The sequence below is a fragment of the Pleuronectes platessa genome, chromosome 4 (genome assembly GCF_947347685.1).
Source record: "Pleuronectes platessa chromosome 4, fPlePla1.1, whole genome shotgun sequence".
Taxonomy (NCBI): domain Eukaryota; kingdom Metazoa; phylum Chordata; class Actinopteri; order Pleuronectiformes; family Pleuronectidae; genus Pleuronectes; species Pleuronectes platessa.
In genome coordinates, this window is record NC_070629.1 from 25,486,391 (window position 1) to 25,497,935 (window position 11,545).

The window sequence follows — 11,545 nt, forward strand, 5'->3', positions numbered from 1 at the left end:
GTGCTTTGCTGTGACTATAAATGGCTGGAACCTCAGATAAAGAAAGTTATTTTCTGACTTCCATAACTGAGGCATTCTCTACAGAATGTAATGTGCCCATTCTACTTCAGATCCATTGAATCATTGTGTGTTTATGTTGCTTAAAGCAGAGCATTCACTGCTTTAATGTAATCAGCATCTTATCTGACAATATCATGGTGTAGAAGTGCAAGGAAATACCATTATGTTATGATCAATGTCATTTATTGTGCACAAACATTATATTAAGGCATCTGCTGGAAATGTTATGATCAACAATTCTCATGCAAAAAATACTTTAAAAACTACACAAATAGTGTTTTGGAGAGGGGGGTTTCAGAGGGAGGGGGCAGCTCTGGAGAAAGGTCTGTCAATCCAGGTCTGCTGCTTGGTGTGATGGAGACATGAGGTTAGCATCAGGAGCGGAGGCTGCAGGAGGGACCGTGGAGCTGAGGCACACCTGTACTGCTTCTCTTGAGAAGAACTGAAGGACACAAACAAACCATAGTGTTAAATTATGAAGATGGTTCCCTCTGATTTTTTTTTAACATAAACGTCAGACAGGCCACTAAAAACTAAAAATGCTGAAGCTAACAGCTACCACACAGCAAGCTAATGCCTTCCTAAGGCTGCCAGGGAGTAGCATGAGTAGCCTTGTAGCAAGAGAGTGTAGCTAATCACAGCCCTCACAGTTCTTCATCAGTGGAGAAGTACCTCGCCATGTTTTCATCTTCAGAGGAGTCATCCAAAGACTGTGCTGCTGTTCCAGAATATGTCAGGCCCGCTGCAGCCTGCTGGGCTTGAACTCTGAGCACGCAGAGTAGGCCCTCACGTCCCCTCTCAGTAAATGCATCAGTACTGCCTGAGAATATATGATAAAAAACAAAACGTCTCAATTGTGCGCTTGTGTGTATGTATACATACACACATACAAGGCTTTCTTTTCTACAGAAATATTTTTCCTGAGTTGATGACTCTGCTTATTGCCATCTAGAATGTGAAACCAAATATATTTTTTGGTGTACCCATACAAGATGTCCAATGTAACACCAATAAAATCCAATCTACTACACTACGGTTTTAATGCCTCTGCAATAGCGAGTCGCCGGAGGCATAACTGCATGTTTTCGGATTGTCTAACTTTGTATTTGTCTTAAAGTAAAAAGGTCAAGGCCACACTGACCTCATCTTATGGTTTCAGTTGTCAAGAGATACAGTGTCATTTATATGAGAGAAAATATGTAGAAATATGTAGACAGACACTGCTCTGGTTAGCGGAGTCATACAACGCAGTGCGGTAATTCTAGTGTAGTTTTTTTGTAATAAATGGGTTATCTATTTTTACAATCTACAAAAAGTTATCTATACATTTGGTCACAGAATGTTACACAAATAAATTGGCATTAAAGTTGGCATCTTGCTGTCTCACCAGTCTGACGATGCAGCTGAAGCGTCCATCAAGGGCTTTCTGCAGGTAATTTGGATTGTTTGTTTCTTTTGACGAGGAGAATAACATGAATTCATACCGATATCAGTTTACAATCAAACCTTTTTGTGTTGACCTTGTTTAAACAGAGTCAAAGGACATTGTACAACAATGACACATATTTTTCCACAGTACCTGTCGTTCACTACTGAACTTCTGACACCCATTACTGGACTGTGTCTTCCTGTAGAGTGGTGATGTTCTCAACGTTCTTTTCACAGTCTGTCAAAACAAAATTAGAGTTACAAATGTTAATGCCCCACAACCCATTGCAGATACGGTTGTATTTGCACACCACATCGGATCAAAACAAAACTGCAGTCTGTGAAACAAGCAGTTTTGGTAGATATAAGGGAAATGCTAATATTTCTACATGAAACATATTCAGTCCCTTAAGCAAAATAACAATGATGGCAGGCCGCAACCTCGATGCCTTCGTCTGCTTTGCTTACAGACTAGTTTGCGGAGTCTCGTGCTGCCGCCCACTGACCGATACATCATCGCTCTTTTCTGAAACTAATGAAGGCAAATTCACACATGTAGACAGAAATAAACAGTATAAATTAAAAGGTGTAAATATTGCTAACATTATGTTTGATGGGGGTCATCATTATACATAACAGAGGAAAACTTTGCACATGTATTCCTTAAATTTACTTGCCTTCCTGTGGAAAAAGTTGTTTTCCTAGTTAAACAATCACAGCAGGGAAGCATGATTGATCAAAATTCTTTCAGTGTGATATTAACTTGTATTTCAGCAAGTGTACTTTGGGGATTTAATAAAAATGTATATTTGGCAAATTATATAAAATGTTTTTTCTGGTATGTAACTTAAAAGTACCTCTTTAATGGTAGGATCATTTCTCTCCCTCATCTTCCTCGTGGTACGTGGATGATGGTAGTGGGCTCAACCCGGCTTCTCTTTCTCTCCAGGCTGCCCTTCCTGCTCTTCATCAAGCAAAACAAACTGTTTGGTCCAAGTTGTTGACGTTAATGAAACTCCTGTAGCTTCACTTGGATCCTCCTTGATTAAAAAACAGAACATAGCAATTGTTTTATAAAATGAATCGCAACTCCATAACATGGAAACATTATTGTCATAGTGCATACTATACATTAAACCAAATTGACCTGATATTGTGGAGTAATGGTAGACAAATACACTCCTTATTAATCTAAAGCATTCATAAATCAAATTCATGTTTATATTTATATTGTAGCGTCCCTCAATGATGAGCTAAGCGTCTTGAACTGGTTTCAACAACAATGTATTCACCTCCCAGGTAGCACAGGCTACCGTGGGCTGAAGCATGTGGCTAACAATGGCGTATTAGCTGATGAACAGCGTCCATAGTGTGGATTGACGGACTCTCTCCGCACTCGGACTGTAAACCTAGATCGTAACGATCTTTAAAAACAATAAACTACTTACCTGACAGAAGGAAGATGACATCGTGGTCTTCCAAGCGCGCCGTGTTTATGACGCAGCCCCGAGTTAAAGGGCTGGTTGTTTACAAATAGGGTTTTTACGACAGCCACACGTCATGTCCGCTCGCGCACTCGGTCCGCTCGCGCACTCGGGCCGCTCGGCTCGCGCCGCTCGGCTCGGGCCGCTCGGGCCGCTCGGCTCGCGCACTCGGGCCGGTCGCGCACTCGGGCCGGCCTCGGTATGAACAGACTCGCAGGTTCCTTCTCATTAGAGATGTAATCTAGCCTCAAATATTACTATTATATAACATGAATAACATTCACGATCACTGAAGGACACCACGCAGGGACTGTGATTTAAACACCAAGCTGCGCCCGTGGTGCCATGGCAACCATCATAGCAACGATAAAAACATGCGTGATAACTATTAAAATATTTATCATAAGCACGAACTGGCTGAAGACTGTGGAAGCAAAGACCACATTTCTCGCTAGAAATGGTGTCAGAATGTATTTTTATGCCCAAACTAAGTTACAAAATTATATTTTTATCTGAAAAAACAAGGAATCTCCGCCATGTTTTCCTCTCCGCAGACGGGAGCTTGAGAGTCACGTGACGTGAGAACACGCCAATGCAAAACAATGGGAGGACTAAATGTTACCATCTCACAATCTGAGAGGCCAGATTGTGAGATGGTAACGTCGGTCCAAGTGGACCAACGTTGCCATTGAACATTTTCTGATGAGACTGGGTTGGTGTGTGAGAGAGAGAGAAAGAGAGAGAGATAGAGAGAGAGAGGGAGGTAAATGTGTGTGCTGCAATCTTAGCACGCCCTTGGTGCCCTCTCGACGATCAATCTAAGCAGAAAGTGTTGGGTTAGCCCCGCCTCACTGCCAGGGCTAAACGAATTAATATTAATCAGGCATTGATTAAAGCCTTACCACTCACCAGCCATTACTCAAAACATCATCCTCTTTTCTAATCGTTCTTTTCTGTCCGTTCCTCTATCGTTTCCTTTTCCATTCACCTTCTCACTTTCTATCCCGCCTCCAAAGTGCCATCCTGCATTGTCACTTTTTCCTTTTTACCATCCATTCCTTCCTTCAATTTGTATTTCTCATTGATAAAATGTAAAACAAACATCCACCCCTCATCGTTGTCCTCTATTTTTCTCCCACTATTTTTCATTAATTCCGTTTTTCAACTACCCTTCTGTCCATCTGATCCTTGTAATCCTTTTCTGCACTACCTGCACACTTCCACCAGCCCCTTTTCTCCTCTCTATTATTCTCTCCATTTATTTACTCAATCCACGCAGCCCTCTGACTTCATTCATCCATCCATCCTCATCCTCCCTTACAATCTGTTAAAAAGTGGGAAAAAAACCTTTAAGAGGCGGAGGAAAAAAGGAAAAGAGTGAGAAAAGGAGTCGAGGGCATACTGAACGAGGGAGGCAAGGAGAGAGAGAGAGAGAGAGAGAGAGAGAGAGAGAGAGAGTAGGAGGTTGGCAGCTCAATAAAACACAATAGCCCATTGTTCCTACATGACATTACTCACCTGGGCAGAGATTAGAGAGAGGAGGGAATTTGTGGGTAAAGAGAAAGAAGACAGGGGAGGAGAGATAAAGATGGAAAGAGAAGAGAGAGGCAGCACAGAGAGGAGAACAAACAGAAAACTAACTTTTTTCCCACCTGCTCTAACGATTGCTGAATCTTAAATGAAGCCTGTCTGTTACAATATCTGATAATCTGGTTTGCCAAATGACCGAATGACACTGACAGAGAAGGGTTGTGATGCAGTGTTTGTGATGTCCAGGATCAGAAACACCATGTTAGCCCAGCTTAGCCATACATTGTACTCCAAACTTAACAAAGCAACTTAAACAATTGTACGTCGGTATTTGGAATAAGGTCGTCAGAAAAGGCTCTTTTGTCTTAATCTAACTGATATTAGAATTTTGTTGTCCATGAGAGCATGTATTTTGGCATTGCGTGACACTATTAGACCAGGCTACATCACAGCTGAGTGTAGTCACAAGTAGTACAGGCCACAGGTTACCACATTCTGCTGTGATGCTGTGAGCAGGATTATAATGTACCTTTCAAACCATTGAGGACAGGGCAGCTTTGTTTTTCTCTGGTGAGAAATGACTCTTTAAGACCACAGGAAGCTTGTGGCAGTTGCTAATAAAAAAGAGGAGCAAAGGTTAATGGCAGGTCTGCGACAGAAATCTAACTCTGCATCAAAATCTGAGGCACGGCACAGAGGTTTACCGCCCATTATCTCCACATTCTCTGTCCATCTTACACAATGCTTTTTTAAAAGTCATAAATCCTTGGTATGTAGTGTGGATGTAACTACAGGCAATAAGGTTGTTCTGTCCCAAACATGGATATATCTTATAATAACAGGATGATAATGCTTTTGTTGATAGCATTAAATATTGTAAAACATTCAATATTGTTTCCACATATATAGATTTTTTTTAAACATACCTAGCAGCATTATTTTACCTACAAAAACGTATTAATAAATCTAAAAGCATTTGTTTAAAATAGTCAACCACCTGCTCAAAATACATCATTTGGTTTTCTACATTTCCTGAGGGCCCAGAAGAATGATCTGATTTTATGTTAAATGTATCCATGGAAGGAGGAAAGAAAATCATGCATGTCAAACCTCCCACCCTTCTAGGTCCTGATGTTAAATGTAGCGAGCAGCCAGGTGTCAGGAAAATTACAGTGCATTTGTCAGGATGTACAGAAGGTTTATTATATTTGCATCCTTGTCACAAAAATCCAATACTCTCTCCTTTTCACTCTCCCAGATATAAACTGTAACACACACACACACACAAACACAAACACAGACACACACACAAAATAAGCCTGAAATAAAATCAAAATTTATAACCTTTTACCAACTTAATCTTGCTCATTTCTGTTATTTCGGTTAATACTTTACCCGATACGTCCATTCATAAATGGTCAGGTTTTCCCTGTCTTGGCTAATGTCCTCTCCGTTCACCAAATTCAATGGAAATGCATTAATTCTTGCGTGTAGCTCTGCAGACAAACAAACAAACCAGCCAAACGACTAAATCATATTTACCAATTTTATCGCATTAACGCCAATTTCTAAATAAAGGTGGAAGTTATACATTTATTGTTTCCATAATATTAATAAATAATCAGACCTGGAAGTACGAGACAGATACTATTCCTAATGTAGATATAGTCCTACACCAAAGGTTAGCAGAGGTCACTTAATTATTCCACAGACTAATTCACCACCACCAAGGACCTGAGAAGTCTGATGAAAGGAAGCTTTTTACAGGTAAATCACAGATGTCAATAATCACTCAGTACCCATTGACATCTGATATTAATATCCATCTTGACCTGAAAGTCTTCTCAGTGAGAAATCAAATGGTTCACACAAGGGGAAAAACATACACAACAACCTATGCCTAAATACGATTTCCATTAACAAGAAGCACCAGGGTGTAAATTAAGCGAGATTGGTTTGATCAGCCACCGATAGGAATTCCTCAAATTAGTTTGGTAGCTATCTCTATAAAGGCCGATCAGACACACTGATGTATGTTCAGGTTCTCATTTTTCTAGTAAATTTAGATTTTAACTACTTATTTGATATCATAAAATTGGGATAAAGACTTCATGATTGACATTTAAGACTGACTTGCTAATGACCGAGCACGTGTGTTGATTGCAGGGCTTCATCCCCCAGTGCACAGACTCTGGCTCCAAATGATGTCCCTGGCACGAGACGGCAGTTTTCATATCCAGGAGAATTTGGCTTCATTTTTGAATAGTGAGAGGGAAGTGGAGATTTGTCATCCATCTCTATTTACAGTGTTTGATTTAGTTAGGTTATATATATTGTTACACTAAATTAGCACAATGCAAAATGAGCAAAGAATAGTTACCAGGAAAACAAATTTGTTTCCTTTTTGCCTATTTGGTAGTGTGAGTGTTGTCAGGCTGCAAAATATAAGAATATCTCTTCCTGTGAAAGTTAACCGAAAAAGAGCTTTCACTAAGGTGATAATGATTTTGTTAAAAAAATTGTGCACTTGTGTGTTGCAAAAGAAGGAAATTATTCAATTTAAGTAATAATTCTCAGATGGAAATGGACAAGGAAAGAAAGATGTGTGGCTTCTCTGCACAATGGAAAACCACCAGCAAGCCACAGTCACTCAGGTGGAGAAAGAAAGGGAGAGGGCAAGAAAAGCGATACCTGTTCAGCCCACTTTCACCTTTTCTCATTAATTTTTTTCTTCATTTCCAAACAGTTTTCGTCTCTTGTACATGTTTCCTCTCTGCTGCAGCAAAACAACATCAGGCGATTTATAAGCATGGCTGCCCCCTAAAATGGAACCTTACATCCCATCAGCCGCTCCATAGGTAGAGCCATAAACGCAAACCACTGAAACACACACATAAACAATCTCACACCTGAAGACAATAATATCTCACATATGCACAGAATCAGATAACACAATCCACCAGTTATTTTACATTTCCAAAGCATTTCTTTATCCTCCACAATCAGAAGATTCTTTTCTTTTTATCTTCACCTTAAAACACACAAAAACCTTTTTTATGTTTCAATGATTTTTTACCTGAAATTGATGCTACCTATCTACAACTTAATTAGTTAAAGCAAAGAGCGGGTCAGTCTCAGCAGCTATAATAGAGCTGTAAACTAACTTTACCACTTATTCAATAGGATCACATCTAAAAGCCAAAATGAAGCTCAAATGAAAGAAAGAAAGAAAGAAAGAAAGAAAGAAGTGCAGCAGAGTGGTGCCTCAAATAAATTTGGGGGTAAATCAGTTCCAGTGGTTGCTTCCTGAAAAGTACTTTGGCTGCCTTCAGACGGATGGTATCCCAGGACCAAACCCAGCACCACTGCAATTACTGTGCCATAATTTTACTGTCAATGGTGTTTCTGGGTCTTGCAGTTTTGGAAGAGAGGATCAGAGGCAGATGGACGGATACAAAATAAAATAGGAGCTAGCAATAACATGTTGTGACATTTCTCGTTATGTGGCCATTACATTTCCCTTAAAACATAATTCCTGTTGCATATTAGTTGTATAAAATTGTAATTTCTAGGACAAATGGGTGTATGAAGAGGCATTATCTCTATCTGAATGTGGCTATACAGAAAATTCTTATAAATATAATTTTGTAAATCATTGATTTTTTTTAAGTCAAAACAACAGCAGATATTTTTTAAACCAACTAAGACCTCAACAAGCTTTGGGTGATGCAATGTCCAAGTTACTCAGCAAAAAGAGAGACAGTACAGAGGGATGAAGAAGGAGAGAGACTGCAACCCAGAAAGAGAAGAAGATGGTATAGGCCAGCCTCACAAAGAACCGCTTGTCTCTGTCAAGGCTGGATGCTGGACAACTATGGGACTCCCGTGGGACTCAGCCTGGCTGTGAATGTAAATAAGGCTTACAGTACCGAGAGACAGAGCAAACCTGAGGGAGAGATGAAAGAGGAAAAACCTGAGAGCAGAGAAACGTCAAGCGAAGCACAGAAAAGTAGTTTTCACCAAGAATGGTCATGTAGGGATGACACACACAGACACACACACACACACACACACACACACACACACACACACACACACACACACACACACACACACACACACACACACACACACACACACACACACACACACACACACACACACACACACACACACACACACACACACACACACACAGATAGAGGCTTGATGCTGGGATGTAATTTGTTTCAGCTATTTGTGGGACCACCAAAGATACGGGTACAAACAGACACACACAAATGTGGAAACAGAGAGGCGAGCAGCCACTGATATCACTGCACACACACACAAACAGAATGTGCCTGCAGCACAGGTACACAAACATACACACACATTCTTGTACTTCTATCTTAGTGAGGATGCTCATTGGCATGATGCATTTGTCAGCCCCGTACCACAACCTTAATTATCACAATACTAAATGCCTATCAAACACACACACACACACACAAACACAAGATATCACCAACTCCAAAATGTTATCCAGTCAAACAGACACAGATTAAACCACAAACTGACATTAAGACAATCAACAGATGCCTGCAGCTACTGAACAGTGAACATCTGTGACTTCAGCAAAGGAGAGAATAAGACCACAGTAAGATGTGAATCAAAGTAGAAATACATCACGGAGGCTAAGTGGCAGAGGTGCAACCGAGAGGAGGGCGTGATGCTGGAGCTGTGAAGTGACAAGCAGGGTGAAGGAGATGGATGGTGGAGGCAGTGGTAGATGGCAGGATGGCCTAACAAGATAGTGTCATGGGTCATTCTCATATTTAGTCAACAATCCGCTTCCTCCCTTTCTTTTACATCCAGCATAAAAAGGAGGGGGAGGGGGGTGCATGTTGGGATATAATTATTCTTCTGCAGTATTATTCTGATTTTCCTGCGATAAAGCAGTGATAAAATAAAACGAGCAGAGATATATCCAATGTAGCACATTTCTTAAACATTAATATGATCTAATATGACATCTGAATACAAAGCTGCAAAAATTACAAACAAGAGTTATTCCCTAAAGTGCTGCTTGTTATTTCACATGTATCACATGTCCTTAAATCGTTGTGTGCCGCTCTCTTGCAGTTGCTCTCTCTCCCTTTCCCTTTTTTGAACAGTGACAAATCCAACAAACAAATCTTCACATTACAGTTTATGTTAAATTACAATTTAATCCCATATCTATTTGTCATTTCATACAACACACATACAAACAACACTATCACTTAAACACGTTATTCTTTAGACATACAGTCCACTTGAAAAGTATTGAAGTAACCAAAGGACATTTCTTTTGTTATACACTGAAGACACTGGTATTTACATTTAGATGTGTCAGAGAACGAAGAAGCAAAAATAATGGTCCACATAACTCAGGTAATGAACTTAACGCTCTGTTGGGTTAAGGTCTGGTGATTGACTCGGTCTAAACTTTCTTCCCCCTGATAAAGTGATTTGGTAAAGTTGTTTTTAGGGTTTCTTCATTCTCGTTATCCTCGGCTGAACTGTGCAGTGTCCGTCACTCAGTACCCCGGTGGTTGCTTTCCTTTCCAGGACGTTTCAAATTGTTGTTTCAGCTATGACCAAAGTTTGAGCAGTTGGTCTGATCGATTTTCACCCTGTACTCAGGTTTCTATATGACTTGTTTTTCTCCCACAGTCAGGTCTCCAGCCTTCGACAGATTCAGTCTTCACAGGTGAAACCCAAGGCTGAAACCAAGAGTAGACATCAGAGCTATTTGATGTTGAAACAATCGATCCATCAGCGATGACCATAAATACCTTTCAGACACTTCACACACTTCCCTCCTGGACCCATTATATTCCTTGTCTAAACTGTGTATACTACTCTCTAAGGTCACGCACACAACACAAACACTTTACCACATCATCTAGCTCCAAGATGTGAAGACATACAAATAACTGTTTGTTGATATGCATAAAATCAAACCTTTAAGGAAATTATCATAATACCTCAGCGAGAGTACCCCAACCACATGGCATCAGGATTTTACTTATAAGTGCCAAGTGAATTACCTTCTGGCCAACTCAATGCCCAGTCTGAGACCTACTAACCTGGCTCTGAGCATTTTCCCAAACTTTGGTCTTGGCACATGCTAGAACATGTTAGCTTTTGCTATTTTACACTTTTAGATTAAAACTATACGACCATGAATTCCATTACATAAAATGATCATGTTTGTTTTTTACATTTGTATTCCCCAGGATCTAGTTCTGCTCTGTTCTGCAGAGTAAGTCAGTGTGTTGAGTGTAAAATGTTACTCCCTCACTTTTTGTTTTCCGTTTATTTGAGCCTCAATTGACTTCTTTGATTTTGTCTTTCGTTGAAACTGTAGTTGTCGTTAAAAAGAGGACTTGAACAGATGACGAGCCATTTGAGGCTCAGAATGTGACTGAATCATATATCACACTCTTACACTTATATAAACAGAGTCTGTATGTGGTCATTCACACACGTACCGTGTTCACATAGCTTAATAATGCACACACACACACACAAACACACACACGGACAGTCATAAATCATGGCAGACTAGGGGAGGTGGTACAGATGGTGCAGTGGGTCGGCTGAACAGGCAAATACCTGAAACCGAGGTGTGTTTGTGTTTAAGATTAAGTGTGTGTGTGTGTGTGTGTGTGTGTGTGTGCGTGTGTGTGTGTGTGTGTGTGTGTTAGCTTAATAGCTGCAGGACTGAGCTTGTGGCTCACTTTTGCCAGTTTGCTGGTTTGAGACAAGTCCATGATAAACAGTCAAAGACATTGGTAGTGCCTTGTGTCTGTGAGTGTGTGTGTCTGTGCGTGTGTGTGTGTGTGTGTTAGCTTAATAGCTGCAGGACTGAGCTTGTGGCTCACTTTTGCCAGTTTGCTGGTTTGAGACAAGTCCATGATAAACAGTCAAAGACATTGGTAGTGCCTTGTGTCTGTGAGTGTGTGTGTGTCTGTGCGTGTGTGTGTAGCTGTATAGAAATAATAAGGTTGTGCAGC

General features: G+C 40.4%; 1 long non-coding RNA gene across 2 annotated transcripts; it reads right to left on the bottom strand.

Moving 5' to 3' along the window:
- Positions 1-227: 227 nt before the first annotated feature.
- On the bottom strand, positions 228-3,044 carry LOC128438662 (uncharacterized). 2 transcript variants are annotated; one of them, XR_008338368.1, is made up of 5 exons: positions 2,937-3,044; positions 2,346-2,528; positions 1,640-1,726; positions 733-1,512; positions 228-502 (listed from the first exon to the last, which is right to left on the bottom strand). It is a non-coding gene; the product is annotated as an uncharacterized LOC128438662 (long non-coding RNA). The 2 variants fall into 2 exon arrangements; XR_008338367.1 differs by having other exon boundaries at positions 733-1,726.
- Positions 3,045-11,545: the final 8,501 nt, after the last annotated feature.